Source organism: Bombus vancouverensis, chromosome 18, assembly GCF_051014615.1.
Source record: "Bombus vancouverensis nearcticus chromosome 18, iyBomVanc1_principal, whole genome shotgun sequence".
Classification (NCBI taxonomy): Eukaryota; Metazoa; Arthropoda; class Insecta; order Hymenoptera; family Apidae; genus Bombus; species Bombus vancouverensis.
In genome coordinates, this window is record NC_134928.1 from 853,231 (window position 1) to 868,234 (window position 15,004).

At 48.8% G+C, this 15,004-nt stretch overlaps 1 protein-coding gene and 2 pseudogenes across 1 annotated transcript in view; all 3 read right to left on the reverse strand.

Moving 5' to 3' along the window:
• The window catches only part of LOC143304033 (uncharacterized), a 189,712-nt gene that overhangs the window by 22,998 nt on the left and 151,710 nt on the right, over positions 1 to 15,004 (reverse strand). The window lies entirely within an intron of this gene.
• On the reverse strand, positions 5,430 to 5,527 carry LOC117161795 (U6atac minor spliceosomal RNA; annotated as a pseudogene).
• LOC117161800 (U6atac minor spliceosomal RNA) lies at positions 7,031 to 7,130 on the reverse strand (annotated as a pseudogene).

Consider the following 15,004-nt stretch of genomic DNA (forward strand, 5'->3'; position numbering starts at 1 on the left):
TATACCTTTATCTGTCGACGGTTACGATCTCGTTTTTCCTTGATGTGGAACGGCCCGCAGTAATCGACGCCGACGTTTGTGAATGGGCGAGATTCCGTTACTCGCGCCTCCGGCAGATTACCCATCACGTATTCTACCGGCGGTGGTTGAGCGCGACAGCAGCGGACGCAGCCTTTGATCGCCCGCCATACTTGACTTCGACCGTCGACGGGCCAGTATCTTTGTCTTACTGCGCATAACGTAGCCTGCGTTCCGGAGTGCATGTGGATCTTGTGCTCGTGTTCTATGATGCGTGTTGTAACGGATGACTTAGGTAATACTATGGGATGTTTCTGGGCGAAGGTCATCAACGAATGACTGAGTCGACCCCCGACTCATAATATTCCTTCCTTGTCTATGAACGGATTGAGTCGCGTGAGCTTACCCTTTATCGCCGCGTTCCGATCTTTTTGGAGTGTACGAATTTCCTCGGAGAAATGGATGTTTTGCAACAATTTTATCAGCTTATTGTGCGTTATGCGTAATTCGGTAACGGTTAGGGGTGCCGCTCGGTTCTTTTTCTCTTTCCAACGGAGGCAACGAGCTATGATTCGTATCAACTTGGGCCAGGATGAATACCTTTGCAACAAACTGTAATCGGCGGGGTTTGCGGACAGACAAATCGCCCCTTTCTGCTCCGGTACTTCAATTTGCGGTGTTAGCGCCCATGTCGGCCAATAGCCTTCCGACTGGTAGAGCCATGCAGGGCCGTGCTGCCAGATGGTTGGGCGCAGAAACTCTTCGGGTGTTTGGCCGCGTGATATTAAGTCCGCGGGATTGTCGTCGGTAGGAACGTGGCGCCAATCGCGGATGCTGGTTTTTGTTTGAATTTCGGAGACTCTGTTAGCGACGAATGTTTTAAGGGTGTGAGGTGATGTATTGAGCCAATGGAGGACGATAGTGGAATCGGTCCAATAGATAGTTCGAGTAATTTTGTGTGATAGGGCTTGTTGTACTGTCGACATCAGGGACGTAAGAAGGAGTGCTCCGCTCAGCTCGAGCCGAGGAATGGTCTGGTACTTGAGCGGGGCGACTTTCGATTTTGCGGTTAAAAGTTGGGTCCAAACACGGCCGTTGGTGTTAAGGGTTCGGAGATAAACACAGGCTCCGTAAGCCTTTTCGCTGGCATCGCAGAAACCATGCAGTTCAATTTCTATTGCGGGCTCGATTATTGCCTTGCGTGGGAACCTGACGTTGTTTAATAAGGGTAATTGGGCATAGTACCTTTCCCACTCTGTATGTAACTCGATCGGAAGTGATTCATCCCAATCGATTTTCGACGACCATATTCGTTGAAGTAGCATCTTGGCCCGAACAATCACCGGTGCGAGCAGACCGAGCGGATCGTAAATTTTTGCAATCTCCGAGCTGATGATTCGTTTCGTGACTCGGGAGGGCGTGGGTTTGACTTCGACCGAATAAAGAATAGAGTCGTCGGATGAATTCCAAAACACCCCCAGCGTCTTCAAGGTTTGCGAGTCGCCCAAAAAATGTTGGTGATTTGTTTCTTCTAAGGAAAGTCCGTGTAATAAGTCATTATCGTTTGACGCCCATTTTCGTATGTTTAAGCCGGCCAGTTGAAGTAAATTGGTGAGTTTTGTTCTGAGCGTGAGGGCTTCGTCCTTCGTTTCAGCTCCGGTGAGAGCGTCGTCGACGTAGAAATCCCGCTGCAGTACCTGTGCTGCACGTGGAAATCGATGTCCTTCGTCCTCTGCCAGTTGCTTGAGGCACCGAATAGCTAGATACGGTGCTGCGGATAAACCGAACGTTACGGTGTTAAGCTCATATGTTTCTGTTCTCCACTCGCGCTGCGCCATAATATCCTTTGATATTTCCGATCCTCTGGTCGTACGAGGAATTGCCGATACATTTTCTCGATGTCGCCAGTGAGTACGTATTGATGAGCGTGGAACCTAATTAATATACAAAATAAATCTTCCTGTAACTTGGGTCCTGTGTAAAGTGTATCGTTTAGGGAGGTTCCGGTAGTGCTTGGTGCCGATCCGTCGAAAACTACACGGAGTTTAGTGGTTTGACTCGATGCTTTGGTCACGCCATGATGGGGTAAATAGTATCCGTTGTCGTCGGAGTGGTTGTCATTGACCTTTGTCATGTGTCCCAACGCCAAGTATTCCTGTATTACCGTTCGATATTCTGATTCGAAGCGTTTGTCGTGCTGGAATCGGCGATTGAGTGAGGCGAGTCGTTTAATTGCCAGCGTTAATGTCCGCGTGTATGTACCGTCAGTGGAAGTGATCGTGGCCGTGATGTGTCGCTTAGAAGTCGTTGTCAAGGTATCTAGAGCTCCGATCGGGACCGAACATTTGTTTTGCCTTATCTTTAGCGATTTTGCTAATTCCTCGGTAATGAAATTCATACTGGATCCGGTGTCGAGCAACGCTCGACAACGGATTGGTTGTTGTTTATCATTCAAAATGTTAATCTGCGTTGTGATGACTAGATCATTGGACAGTAATTCGGATGCTATTGGTCTGATATGTTCGGTCATCAACGGAGTCGTCGATCGTCGGCGTCATTGGTTGTGTGTTCGTTTGTCACTGGGCGGTGGACTTGGAGACGCGGCTGTTCGTGGTGTTTCCGATCTGTGATCTGTTGTGTGCTTTTTGCGACGAGTGGGTGATACGTAAGGTGGCAAAGAAGTTGTTGTGGATCGGCTATTTGATGGGGAAGATTTCGGGCTGGACGTGCTGGAACGAGACCCTGAATGGCGTTTTGTCCTATGCAGCATTGTATGATGTCGTTCTCCGCATACGCAACATGATCCTGCGAAACAATGCTTCGTTGTGTGCCCTTTCCCGAGGCAGTTGAGGCATAGTGATGCTCTTTTGACCTCCCGAATGCGTTCGCGAAGGGATTTGGTTTTGAAGGTGTCACATCTCCAAATGGGGTGTGGTCCTTGACAGGTGGGGCATGTTGGAGTAACCTGTGTCGCCGTAAGTGCATGCCCTCGTGATGCGCGTTGACGGACCGGAGTAGTTTGTTCCGGTGATTCTCTTGTTTGTCTGACCGTGGTGATCGGTCTGGAGCTTCGTGCTAATCTCTCTATGAAGTTTAGTAAATGAATGTACGGAGGCACCTCGTTATTGGGCAGCGTCATTTCCCATTGCTTTTGGATACTTAGTGGTATTTTCGAGAGGATGAGGCTGTTGAGCATAACACTGGTATCGGGGTAGGATTCTCCTAATTTGTTCAATGCATATATGTGTTGTTTAAATGTGTGGAATATGCGCCTTAATTCCGTTGCAGATTCCTTGGTTATCCTTGGATAATCAATTATTGCCATGCAGTGACTGAAAGCTGTGTATCGTGGACATTCGAAACTCTCCTTGAGAATGGCTATAGCCTGACTGTAGTTTACATTACTAAGGGGTAACGCGTTTAAACAATCGGCTGCTTCTCCTTACAGGGCGGACTGCAGGTAATGGAATTTCTGTATGTCAGTGAGACAAGGATTTTTATCGATTGTGGAGGAAAAGGTATCATAAAACGTGTTCCATTTTTCTAAACTTCCGTCAAAAGTAGGGAGCCGAAGATCTGATAATTTAATGGATATCGGATTTAAACTTGCGGATGATGCACAGGTTGGAGGGTTTATGGATGTCGACGGCGAAGCTGTTTGCGCGTTCCTCAGAAGATTTTGTAGCCTTGTATCTACCGCGACGTACTGATCCCTTATTTCGAAGCCGCGCGCTTGTTCCTTCTCGTCCAATACTTCTAATTCGAGTTGGATCGCTTCGAATTGACTCGCAACTTCGGTCAGTTGTTTCTCGTAATTCGTTAATAAGGAGTTTTGCTGACTCTCGGATTGCTCGTACTCATCCAGTCGGTTCGATAAGTATGTGAATCGGCCGCTACAATAGCCTCGTCTACGACGCAGGGAGATGAGTTGGTCTTCGCTCGTCATCGTTGCCGAGGATAGGAGATGGTCGAAATAAGGAACGAGCTTACATTACTGTCGTGCGGCGTGAGGTCGCTTATATGTTTGGTGAGGAACGCCTTGTTCCTTCCCGACGACCACTCGTTCGGTTGTATTGTTAAGTTGTGAAATTCGTTGCGTTGATAATTGTCCAGCTGCGACGGAAGGCTGCGTGGTTGCGTTCCCTTGCCAATGGGATGCGTTTCTTCGAAGATGACGCGCCTGACGTCACTGGTTTCGCTGTAGCGGATGCTCCTGCTCCCGCTGCTGGATTTGATAAAGTCACGTGGCACTGTGTGGTCACTGGTAAGTGCACTCTTCACTGGCACGTGATCCGGCTCGAAGGACCAAAATGTTTCGATCGTTCGCGCAGAGACGTGATCGCGAGATAGCACGTCAACGAGAGTTGTAAGTTCCCGTTACGATTAAATAATCGACGCCACGAACTGATCGATTCCCTTATTTCGATTAGGATAATAAGGGTAGTTCAATGAATTCCACAGAATTAACACAAATAAATTAACGTTTATTTTAACAAATTATCAACTAGGAAGACATAAAGAGAACAAAAAAAAGAAATGTAACTGCGTTTTGCTTGATAAGTAATGCGCGATATATGAGATGTGTTGACGGTTCGGCTTCTCGAAAAGTTCTGCACGCCTTTCGATTTTTTCCGTTTTTTTCTGGAAGGCGACCCCCACTACGTTCAGACCACGCCACATTCTTTTACGCGAGGTAAAATAACGGCCACGAGTCGACGTTTCTGGAGGTCGCCCTGCTTAATGAACCATGCGCTTGCCACTACAATGTTTGTTTGCCGGGCAGCCGCGACGATCCGTCTGCGACAATATAGTGCCGCGATCGACAGTTAAGAATATGATCTATGGTAAGCCGCATGGCGTAACAAAGGGAAATTGGCGTTGCTGCTAATTGGTCAATCTCCATATCGGTGGTTAGAAAAAGATGCTAGCCGCCCTCGAGGGAAAGTTGCTAGTGGGAGACGCAGCTCGTTGAAAAATGGGTCTCCCCTATTTTCCCGTAGTTGAGACAAAGACTGTTTGTCTGTTTGAAGGACTTTAGTTATCTAAATCTTAAGATTTATAACGGGCCCTCGGGCTAGCTGAACATGTACTGCGGAGACTCATCGACATCTGACAATCATCTTACTCGAAGAATAGGGTCTGCGTGTGGCGAGCTGCGAGACAGATACCGTTGGAATGTTTACTGTCGAGTGTTACATCTATTTCCTTTTTAAGGAGAGCTACAGAATTACTCCATGTCTTTGTTAGACAAAGCGTTCATCCCGTGACCGCGGCTACGTTCGGCGAGTGGCTGTCCCCTCGAGCCCAAGCTCATTATCACAACTCTCGAACAATTAGAATCGGATTGAATAACTACAATTGTTCAATTACAGCTATAGTAGACTCTAGGTTACAATGTTGCGGGATTATCCAAAATTCCAAAGGCTCCGGTGTTCCTTCATCTCCGACATATATATGTGTTGCATCCTTGTCTACGGGAGTGTTAAACGTGTCTCCTTCCGTACTACAAAAAAAGTTTTTTTTTTCTACGTGGAGGAAATCTTCATAGACACCTCTTACCACCCTTGTGCAGACGGGTAGAAGGTGGTGCCGGATTCTTACCGGCTAAAACCTCCACGGGCGGGACGACGGTAGACTAGTGCGCGAGTGGCTACAAGTAATAGCGGCGACAGGATGGTCGCGATGCCGATGACAACGAATGCAGGTTCGACAACGAAACCACGTTCCACGGAATGACGAGCGCCAACACAATACACGATTCGGATAACTCAATCAGCAATTCGCCCAACGACTAGCTAACTCGTAATTCAAATGAAACTGCCCTTATATAGTCCATTTCCCGCTCCTTAGGTCAATCTCTGATTTTGAGGAGAGCTGCACAACTATTTTATACTTCCGTTATCACACGTCCCTCCCGTGACCGTTGCTACGTTCGGTGACTCATTATGTCACCTGGAGCACAAACCCATCGTCATAAACCTTAAGTGCCTGCATGACTATTTCTTCGTTTATTGCTTAAACGTCGATGTCGTAAACATCTGGATTGGGTTTTTCCGGATATTCTACAGAAAGGTCCCGATGTCCTTCCATCTCCGACTTATATAACCTTGGTTATGAATATTTTAAATCGGCACAATAATTGTTATAAGTATATATCAAACATTTGTCGTACAATGATACGCATGATCGGTAAATATTTCTTATGCTAATCTATAAATCTAAGGAATCTCAGAAAATAAATGCTTTAGATGGAATATATCCGGATTTGCAGATAACTTCTAGATACTGTTCAGTTTGAAAACAAAGACAAGGAATATATGGATTATGTGGAACATCTCGTATCTTATTCCAAAAATTACGAGCTGATGTGGTTCATTCTACGTGTTGGATGGTTTATTGAAGAGAGGAGTGATAAAATTGTAACAGTCAGTGTATATTAAAATCACTTTAAATACAAGTACAAAGATTGTGTATGCCAGTTGTAATCGTCGCACCCTCAATGCTACCGTTCAACTCTACGCTTGCTATTCCACAGTATGACTCGTTATAATGAGTCGCTATAATCATCGTCGTAAAGAGGACGTTCGTCTATTCGTCTCGAACGATGGTATTATAAAAATTTCAAATGTAACTCCGGATGACGATTAGAAAGAACGACGATAATGTTTTGTTCGGAATTTGTTTACCTTTAGACCTAGCAGAGCAAAACAACGTTGTCACTCCAAGGCACAACAATACGATCCGCCTTAAACGTATGTATGTACATCTCTGACAATCGTCTGTTCCAGCAGCAAACTGTAGACGCAAGTATATTGCAATCAATTTCGATCATGTTTAAGAAATGTTGACAAACTCTTTTGTGTCTTTTCAAACGAATGAAACTCTATTAGGATATATTGCGAATAAATGTGTTCTGTATTTTTGTGCAGCATGCAAAGTTTAAAAGGATATATTAATCCTTTCTTGTTATTTATACAATTGATATACAATATAACACGTTTGGATATTGATCAAAAATTCATTTTTTATGAAAATAATCTCACTTAACCATATATATATGTGTTCCATCCTTGTCTACGGGAGTGTTAAGCGTTCCTCCTTCCGTACTACAAAAAAAAAAATTTTTTTTTTTTTTACGTGGAGGAAATCTTTATAGACACCTCTTACCACCTTTGTGCAGACGGGTAGAAGGTAGTGCTGGATTCTTACCGGCTAAAACCTCCACGGGCGGGACGACGGTAGACTAGTGCGCGAGCGGCCCTCGGGCCCCCGGGTGCTTAACACCAAACACCTTTACCAAGCGCACTCCCAGAAAGTACACCCACACCACAAGCAAGGAAGGGGCCTGGCCGCTTGCCTGTTGTAAGCAGAAATTGTGGTTTTTCCGTTCCTTTTTGTGGTCTTCCATGCCGAGGATTCGAACTCGCGACGCGTCACCTTCAATTCTCGGCCTTAACGACCGTAGCCAGCTGCCCCGCCGAGCTTCTAGCTCATTGGAAAGTATTTGATTCTTAATGTGGTAATGTACATCAGGAAGTATTCTAATTAGCCTCTTGAAGGAGATGTACATTTTTCATAGCCCTCTCTAAATACAAGGGGTAAACTTAAATAATTCCCTCAATTAAATCATTATTATTAAATCTATTATGAAGCTCTTAATAATATATTTTTTCTGCTATTATAATTCTTGTAGTAAGAGATGGCCGTTCTTAAATAATTGCTGCATCTTCTAATGCACTTATTTTCAAGATGCCTAGCCTTGCGTTTTCCATCGCACTGGCAGAGATTTTATAACATATGGGATTAGCATAAGTTATAAATAGGTCTAATTAATAATTTGTAACAGAAAATTTTAACCTCAAGATTTAGGTCAGATGCAAACGATCAAATTTGCAACAAATGACCGCAACGGCAATGGGTTGGAAGAGCAAGAAAATACATATGTATGCATCCCGTACTTTCGTTGCGCGAGGGATAGGAATTTCGTGATGAAACCCAGAGGCTGCCAAGTATCACTGACACGTTGTTGGAGTACCGCTCCTATTGCGTAATCGAAAGCATCTACTACGAAGCTAACGGGCGCGCCTGGAATCGGATGCGCTAACGTTGTTGCGTTAGCTAAGGCGCGCTTCGACTCACGGAAGTTCTTTTCAGTTTGATCGGACCACTCAATAGTCGCATTGCACTTTGTTATGCCTTTTAACAAGTCCTTGAGCGGTTGTAGAATTTGCGCTACCCTCGGTATGAAACGTCGATAAAAGTTGATCATACCGAAGTATCTTCGCAGTTCCTTAACAGTACCAGGTCGCGGTGCTTTGATTATCGCGTCAACGCGTTCAGCCAGAGGTTTTGTCCGCTCCGCGGTAACGGTATAGCCAAGAAATTGAATTTCGCGCACGTCGATTTCGCATTTTGCGAGGTTTATAACGACCTCGATTTCGTCGAGGCGATTGAACAAAATCCGCAAGTGTTCGCGGTGTTGTTCCTCGGTATCGGACGCGATTAAAAATTCATCGATATACGCGTAGACGAAATCGAGGCCTCTTGTGATTTCGTCCACGAATATTTGGCACGTTTGGGCGGCGTTTCGGAGCCCAAACATCATACTAGTCGCTTCAAAAAGGCCGAAAGTGGTAGTAATCGCAGTTTTCGGTACGTCCTCCGATGCGATGGGAATTTGATGGTAAGCGCGCACGAGATCGATTTTGGAAAAGATGCGCTTACCGTACAGATTCTGTGCGAAGTCCTCTATGTGCGGCGGTTGTACCTATCCGGAATAGTGCGGGCGTTCAATGCCCGGTAGTCGCCGCACGGTCGTATTCCTCCGTCCTTCTTGGGTACTATAGACAAGGGTGATGCTAACTTATAACTTCGAATTCCGCCTTTGCCTGCTTGAGTCGATCGGGGGCTAGGCGGCGTGGTTTAGCGTGGACGGGGGTTCCGGGTGTCGTGCAGATATGATGCTGCACTCCATTACAGAACTTCGCCGGAAGACGTGTGGTCGAGTTAACGCAGGGAATTCTGCTAGCAATCTATGGTACGGGGATTCCTCGTCGATGGTCTTTATGGATTCTATGCCGGTCGCAAATGCGAATCCCCTCGTGGACAGCTGCGTAATCTTGTCCAGTAACCGCTTGTTCCGCGGGTCGACGAGTAACCCATAGTGGCTCAAGAAATCGACGCCGATGATGGGCGTTTTCACGTCGGCTACTACAAAACGCCACTTGAAGTCTCGACGCAAGGCCAGATCGAGGGACAAGGTGATAGTCCCGTATGTTGCGATACGGGTTCCACTCGCCGCGAACAGTTCGTAATCGCTTTTGCTCGCAAGTCCTCGTACCTTATTTATCGTACCAGTATTTATTAGATAAGCGATATTAGTTCGCCGGTCCCGTATGAAAATCAGGCGGGTCCCCAAGCCGTCGTCGTTCGCCGCGTTTACGGACGGCCGGTCCCGATTCCCGATTTCCACGTACACGGTGAGGTGCAGTTTCTCGCGTGTTCGCCATACGTCGCGTGATAAAAGCCACCTTGCCGTGACGGGCTTCGGGATCGCCACCGGCGGCGGTATCTCGCGCAGAAGCATGGTCGCCGGCGGTCCCCGATGGTCAACGCGTTTATTTGCGCCTGCATCTGCATCATTTGTTCTTTCAGCGCATTGATCGTGGCATCGTTTGCTCCGACGCTGAGTATCGTTGGATTACCTACTGCCATGGTTCGGTCTGTGCTGACCGTGACAACTTGTCCTAGTTCCGGGAGTCCACAAGATGGCGGCATACTGAGAGCACGCGTTCACGTCTCTCCGTACTTAATGTTCGAGTTCTTGCGGAAAGTAAAGAAATCGGGCGAGAAAATAACGCGAAAGTGGAGTGAAAGTGCTCGGAAAGGAAAGTAATAATAAAGAACAGTGGAGATCGCTTTTATAGAAGCGTGAGTGGACATAGAAAAACGTGGCTGAGGTTAGGGCAGAGTGGAAGACATCTTGGGACGCGCGACTGCAGCGCCGCCGCACGGGCTACTTGGTAACTGCGCGCCAACGTTCGTAAAGCAATACGCCGCGGGACTAGCGTCCGCGTTCGTAAAGCGATACGTCGGGGGACTCAGTGCAGGTGTTCGTGAAGCCGCTCGCAGCGGTACTTAGTGTATCCGCGTCCGCAAAGCAACACGCTGCGGTCTAAGTGCCACGTTCGTAAAGTGACACATCAAGACACAGCAAAAAGCATCCAGTTTTGAAACACAGAGAAGTGCTAGTGCAAGTGCTTGACTAGTGCCGCCATTACGCCTTCGGACTTAGTGTCTGTGCGCGTAAAACAATACGCCGCTGGGACTTAGTGTCTGTGCGCGTAAAACAATACGCCGCTGGGACTTTGTCTCGAGCGAGTAAAATAAAAGCAATACGCCGTCGGACTTAGTGCCCGCGCGCGAGAAAGAATAGTGCAGTGCAAATACAAGTGCGTGACTAGTGCCGCCGTTACGCCGTCGGACTTAGTGTCTCTGCGCGCAAAACAATACGCCGCTGGGACTTAGAAATATCAGAATGGCTACGAAGGGTCAATCCCCAACCGCTACAAAAGCAAGAGTGGTTCTCCAACCACTGAAAACGCAAAAGGTGGTGGGGAAAAGCCCGGTGCAGGAGAAAAAGAAGAGAACAGAGGAGAAAGAAAAAGGGGAAGAGGCGAAACAGCAGCAATCGCCTGTAGCAGCAGACGAACCCCGCACTGTGCCCGATTTAAGAGCACAGGCAGGGGAAATAGAGAAGGGCGTATTAGCCTTCTGTTTGGACCCAAACAAGAAGGTTAACAAAGAGCAAACCGCAACTATCATGCGGTATTTCCGAGACATGAGAGGGATAGTGGAAGAACTCTTACTCCACAATAGCTACCTCACCGGGAAGTTGGACCAGAGCACCGCCGCGGAGAAGAAAGAAATAGCGATACTGAGTGCCGTCAACAAGACGCTACAAACTAGCAAGCGGCTTGAAACGGCAGTCAAAACAAGGATGGAGTCAAAGCAGCCCTCCTATGCCGAAAAGGTGAAAATGAAGAACAGTATGGTGGGACAAATCGCGGTCAAACCACCTACAAATGCGGTGATAATCCGGCCGGAGTCGTCAGACTCCGAGATAAAAACGAGTGAGGAAGCACGGGAGGCAGTCTTCACGCTGGTGAACCCACGTAAGAGGGGTATCCAGATCACCGCAGTGAAGAAGATCAGCGGGAACGGACTAGTCGTGGAAACGGCGAACCCCGAAGGCCTAAAAGCGTTCACGGAGATCACCAAGTTAAAGGAGGCCGGCCTAAAAACCAGCACGCCGCAGAGGAGGCTGCCCCGGGTAATATTATACGATGTTCCACGGGAAATGCCGGAGAAGGAAATAATGGGCTGCATCAGGAAGCAGAACCAAGAGAGACTAACAGATGAAGACGTCGGAGCCATTAAATTCTGCTTTAGAACAGGCCGCAAGGACTCCGAGGAAACTAACTGGGTACTGGAAGTAACCCCCCCCCCCCCCCGAGGTAAGAGATAAATTACTAACCGGCAAGATATTCATCTCGTGGATTGCTTGACGGGTTCGGGATTACATAGCCGCCAGCCGCTGTTACAAGTGCCAAGGCTATGGGCACGTGGCAAAACACTGCCGCTTGGGCTATGAAATCTGTGCATACTGCGCGGAAAGCGGACATAGCACTAAAGAGTGCACGAACAAAAACAAGAACGCCGGCTGCGTCAACTGCAAGAAGGCAGGGAAAAAAGGCGATCATGCGGCCTCTAACGTAGACTGCCCTATGTACAAGAAGGCGTTGGAAATAATCATCTCTCGTACTACGAGCAAGAATGGAAGAGGACATGGGGGTAGAAGGGGTATAAGGATCCTGCAGCATAATATGCAGCGTTCCAAAACCGTCCCCCACGAAATCAGGACGCAGATGGAAGCTGATGGCGATGAAATCTTGCTAATGCAAGAGCCATACAGCATCGACGGAAAAATACCCGGACTCGGAACAGGAATCTCGATCGCCTGTCGGGGATCGAAGGGCGACCCACCAATGGTAGCAGTAGGAGTTAAGTCGAAGGAGCTAACGCCGCTCGAAATCGCCGGACTATGTACAACGCACTGCGCTTGTGTACAAGTAAGCGATGGAGAGACGGAGATATACTTCGTCAGCCAGTACTTTCCGCCGACCGAAATATCGAAGTCGGCCTCGAGCAATTAGACAAGGTACTGAATAGGCTTAGAGGGAAGAAAGCCATTATTGGCCTGGACTCCAACGCCAAATCTCCGCTGTGGTGCAGTAAGGACATCGACGACAGAGGTGAGGCCCTGGAGGCTATCATCGCACAATATAACCTCCACATCCTCAATAAACCGGGACAGGCACACACATTCGAAACAACGAGAGGGCGATCGAACATAGACTATGAACTAGACTATGGCGACTCAGGAAGCAATACCGCTCGTGAAGGAATGGAGAGTACACGAGGACGGAACCTCCAGCGATCACAGAGTACTGGAGACGCGTCTTGATTTTAACGAAGGGAGTACTCCGCCGCAGCTTCAGGAAAGAAGATACAACACTCGGCACGCCAACTGGGAGGTCTTTCAAAGAGTGATCATAGAGGAGAAGGAGACACTCCGAGAGGCAAACCCCCGGCAGCCGAACGAGGTTGAACGAATGGCCGAGCAGATGCAGGAAGTCCTCATAAGAGCCTGCGATGCCGCCATTCCGAGGAAAAAATGGTATCACAGATCGGTGCCATGGTGGACGCCTGACCTCACACGAGCAAAGAGGGAAGTCTACCGGGCAAGGAGGAAATACCAGGGGACCAGGGACCCCGCAACGAGGGAGCAGGAGAAGCTGCGGTATAGAGAAATCAGAAAGGAGTACGTAAAGGCAATCACCAAGGCCAAGATACGCAGCTGGAGAGACATCGTAACAAAGAAGAGCAACGCAGAACACTGGGGCATTGCCTACCGAACGGCTACGGGCAAGCTAAGAAGGGAAGAAACAGTGTCGACTCTGCGGACGCCACAAGGGGAAACCTCCAACTGGCGAACCCCAGTACAACCCCTCCGAACGTCGAGGACACCCCAGAGTTCCGCTACGAGGAACTCAGCGGAGCCGTAAAACGACTAACGAAGGGGAAATGTCCTGGACCCGACCTAGTCGAGGCCGAAGTAATTCAACGCGCCTGGGGCGGAATCCATCAGGAACTCCTCAGGCTCATGAACAGCTGCCTCACCTGGGGAGTCTTCCCAAAGGTTTGGAAACTGGGGAACGTCATCACTATCCCGAAGGGACCAGAACGGGATAAGAGTAGCCCGAAGTCCTATAAGCCGATTTGCCTACTATCGATGGTGGGCAAGTTACTGGAAAGGCTGATGGCTACCAGGATGGCAACTATATTCCACGACCACGCCTTAACCTCGGACAGGCAGTACGGCTTTCGTCCCGGAAGATCTACAGTGGACGCGATCACAAAATTCCGCGAGATAGTCGAGCGAATGAGCGAGGAAAAGTACGTACTCGCAATCGCACTCGACATATCAGGAGCATTTGATAACGTGTGGTGGCCCAACGTGATGCACGAGTTGAAGAGAAGAGACTGCCCCGCCAATCTATATCGACTGACGAGAAGCTACTTTTCGGACAGAGCCGTGCGAATCGCGGGGAAAAATGACATGGTCAGCAAGCCCGTTAAGAAGGGTTGCCCGCAGGGGTCGGTACTGGGTCCAAGCTTTTGGAACCTAATATTCGACGACCTGCTAGCCGAACTCACGACAAGCGCGACAGAGTGTGAACCGATCGCGTATGCGGATGACATAGTGATCCTGGTCGCAGGAAACGCGAGAACCGAACTGCAAGAGAAGGGACAAAATATAGTCACACGCGTTGCTACTTGGTGCGCCAAGAAGAAACTCACGCTGTTGGCGGAGAAAACAGAAATGATGCTCGTCAAGGGCAAGCTGGATGCGGAGAGACCACCGATCATCAAGATCGATGGCAGAAGCATAGAAATGAAACAGGCGATCAAGTACCTGGGAGTGTACCTAGAAAGCGGCCTGAAAATAAACAGGCATGTACACGAGACGACGAAAAAGTGCCAGAAACTATTCAACAGCCTCGCGAGAGTGGCCAAGGCAAAGTGGGGACTCGGACACGCGGCCATGCGTACCCTGTACAAAGGGCTGTACGAACCGATAACCACATACGCCGCAGCCGGCTGGAGCGACCTGCTGAAAGGCAAAGCAAAGAGCAGACTCATAAGATCGCAGAGGATGGCACTCCTCCGAGTGACAAAGGCATACAGGACAACGTCAACAGAGGCCCTCCAAGTCATCGCCGGAGCCATCCCGATCGACCTCCTCATCGAAGCCCGAGCAAGGAAATACCGATGGAAAAAGGGCCAAGACGACGCGAGCAGCGAAAAGGAAATCGCCAGGCAAACAATAGAGAAGTGGCAGGAACGCTGGCAGACCACGAGCAAGGGAAGAACGACCTATGCGTACTTCGACAGCATTAAGGACAGGCTTGAGAATCGCTGGGTAAGACCCGACCACTATATGACACAGTTCATCAGCGGTCATGGGGACTTTAACAGCAAACTCAAGACGTTCGGTTTCAGCGAGGAAGGACCCCCTGCGACCGTCGGTGCAGGCGGTACTCATGCAAATGAGTACTGTGACGGTGCAGGGAATAATCGGCTGGAAAGCCAACCTGCTGGGACCGAGCAACACGCTGGCAGCTCCGCCTCCTCGTGGCCCCCGCTGGTAACGGCGCGGCGCGGTGCGCGCATCTCGCCGCGCCGGCTAAGCGGGCTGCTGCCCGAAAGGGTAGGTTCAACTTGTCCAAAGACCCGAAAGGAGAGGGCAGGGTTTTTCCAAGCCGCGCGCCGACCACCCGCGCGCCGTTCCCCGGGCAGTGGCCGTCAGGAAGTGGATAATAAATACCGAACATCTATAGAGCGAAGCCAGTATGAGTTTTAC